The sequence below is a fragment of the Mandrillus leucophaeus genome, unplaced genomic scaffold (assembly GCF_000951045.1).
Source record: "Mandrillus leucophaeus isolate KB7577 unplaced genomic scaffold, Mleu.le_1.0 Scaffold704, whole genome shotgun sequence".
In the NCBI taxonomy this organism is placed as follows: domain Eukaryota; kingdom Metazoa; phylum Chordata; class Mammalia; order Primates; family Cercopithecidae; genus Mandrillus; species Mandrillus leucophaeus.
The window spans coordinates 1,212,766-1,215,335 of NW_012107631.1; the positions used below are offsets into that span (position 1 = coordinate 1,212,766).

Here is a 2,570-nt window from a genome sequence, read left to right on the forward strand (position 1 = left end):
CTCGAACTCCTGACCTCAGGTGATACACCCACCTCTGCCTCCCAAAGTGCTGGGATTACAGGTGTGAGCTAGCGTGCCAGGCCGGGATAATACAAACCTTTTAGACTGGAGGTCAGCAATCTGATCCCACCATATTTCAAATCTCACCTTGTACCACTCCCTCCAATGTGTCAATGTGTGCTGTGCTCTGCTTTGTGTAGTCTCTAGAACTGAGTAAATTCTCAGGTTTTTCACCAACTTGTCGATCTTTTGTTTGTCAAGTTCTTACTAACATAGTCTTGCTTCAGTATGCATGGGGATTGGTTTCAAGAGCCCTGTGGATACCAAACCCCACAGATGCTAAAGTTTCTGACATAAAATGGCATAGTATTTGTTTATAACCTACATGCATCCTCCCACAGACTTTAATTCATCTCTAGATTATCATACCCAATATAATGTAAATGCTATATAATAGTTGTTTTACTGTATTTTTCATTTGTATTATTTTTTACTCTTGTAGCGTTATTTTTTCCTGTTTGTTTTTTCTGTATATTTTCAATCCCCAGCTGATTGAATACATGGGGCAGAAGCTGAGGATACAGGCCAATTGTGCTTCAAAATGCAACTCAGGCATTTCCACCCTAGTAAAACCTTCTGACAGTCTCCCCACCCCATCCCATATTTGCACTTACCATATGTTTTGTAACTATTTGCTTTCCCATTAGACTGCCAGTTATCCGAGGGCAGGGATTTTTATCCTATCTATCCTTGTATTTCAAGTGCATCAAATAGGTGGACAGTATATAGTGGGGTCTTAAAAAAGCATTTATTGAATTAAAGTTGAGTGATCCTGTAATAGTGACTATTTGGAGAGTTTGGATTACTATATACTATATACAATCATCCCTTGTTATCCTCAGACAGGTGTTTCCAGAATCCTTGTGGATACCAAAATCCATGGATATTCAAGTTTCTTAAATTAAATGGCATAGTATTTGCATATAACCTGTGCACATCCTCCTATATACTTTAAATCACATCTAGGTTGCTTATAATACCCAATACAATGTAAATGCTATGTAAATAGTTTTTATGCTGTTTTTTGTTGTTTTGTTTTTGAGATGGAGTCTTCCTCTGTCACCCAGTCTGGAGTGTAGTGGCACGATCTCAGCTCACTGCAATCTCCGCCTCCCAGGTTCAAGGGATTCTCTTGCCTCTGACTCCCCAGTAGCTGGGATTACAGGTGTGTGCCACCACACCTGGTTAATTTTTGTATTTTTAGTAGAGACAGGGTTTCACCATGTTGGCTAGGCTGGTCTCAAACTCCTGATCTCAAGTGATTTACCCACCTCGGCCTCCCACAGTACTGGGATTACAGGCATGAGTCACCATGCCCTGCTGTATTGCTTAGGAAATAATGATAATTTTTTTAAAAAGTCTACACATGTTTGGTTCAGATGTAATCACTCATTTTTTTTCTTTTATTTTCCATCTGTGGTTGGTTGAATCCAGGGATATGGAACCCACAGATATAGAGGGCTATATTTTTCTTTTACTAGCTGCAGCACTTACTGTACTGACTGATGAGACAAATACATTCCTTTTGACCCATTCTCTAGTTTATATTTTACTTCATTCAGTTTACACATCTCAGAAAAGAAGTCTATTCCTTCTAAAGTGATTTGAAGCTTTCTTTTTTATCACTGATAATTTTAAAAAATTATTTCCTCATGAATATACATATATACATGTGTAATTTTTTTTTTTTTTTGGTCAAATTGACCCTCAAGTTGATGGTTGCAGTTTTAAGTGTTGGTTCATGATTTTTTGACATATGTGCTGCTTGTTCACCAACCCTTGACTTTGTTTTAGTTACTTTTCAGATTTGACAGTGTTCACATGTATTCAGTTCCTTTGCTAATTTGTGACAGAGATCAAAATGAACTAGTCTTAAATAATCTTGGTGTTTGTCCATGCTGGACCACATGGCTTCTCTCTGCTAGTTACCATAAGGGTGGTCATAACCACTCATCATTCTTTTTATACCTATCTTATTCCTTGCCTAATCAGGATTTAGAAGCAATATTTCAATAATTTACTAATGACTTTCCTCTGGGTCATTAGAAGAAAAATGGTCCCTGTAGAAACAATCTTCTAAATAAATGATAGTATAGAAACATTTTCTAGAGGCTACAAAGTGACCTCTTGAAATACACTAAATTGGTTCTTATCTGTCGGGACATTCAGATCCTTCCTTTATCTCACTGTGGAATAGAAGAATAAATTGGGAAAAATGTGCTCTGCAATCCTCTGCCCTGCCTTAGAGTATGTAAATAGCATCATGCACAAAAAATTTTCAAGCTGTCAGGAGTAAAGTCAGTATGATAATTTGGGATAATTAAATGCTTAAGACAATCAAAATAGAACTGATCCTAGTAAGCTTTTCTCACTTGAAGGAAACTTCTCCAAAAAGTAGTTACTGATCTAAATGTCTTTCAATAAGGCTGTTAAATTAATTGTGGTACAACAATCTACAGTTTGAAATATTTCAGTCTTTAAAAAAGGACAAGCATACCTATGTGTATGCA

At 36.9% G+C, this 2,570-nt stretch overlaps 1 protein-coding gene across 1 annotated transcript in view; it reads left to right on the plus strand.

The window, feature by feature from the left end:
• TPBG (trophoblast glycoprotein) overlaps nt 1–2,570 on the plus strand; it is a 9,604-nt gene that overhangs the window by 1,416 nt on the left and 5,618 nt on the right. The gene's annotated exons all lie outside the window — the stretch shown is intronic.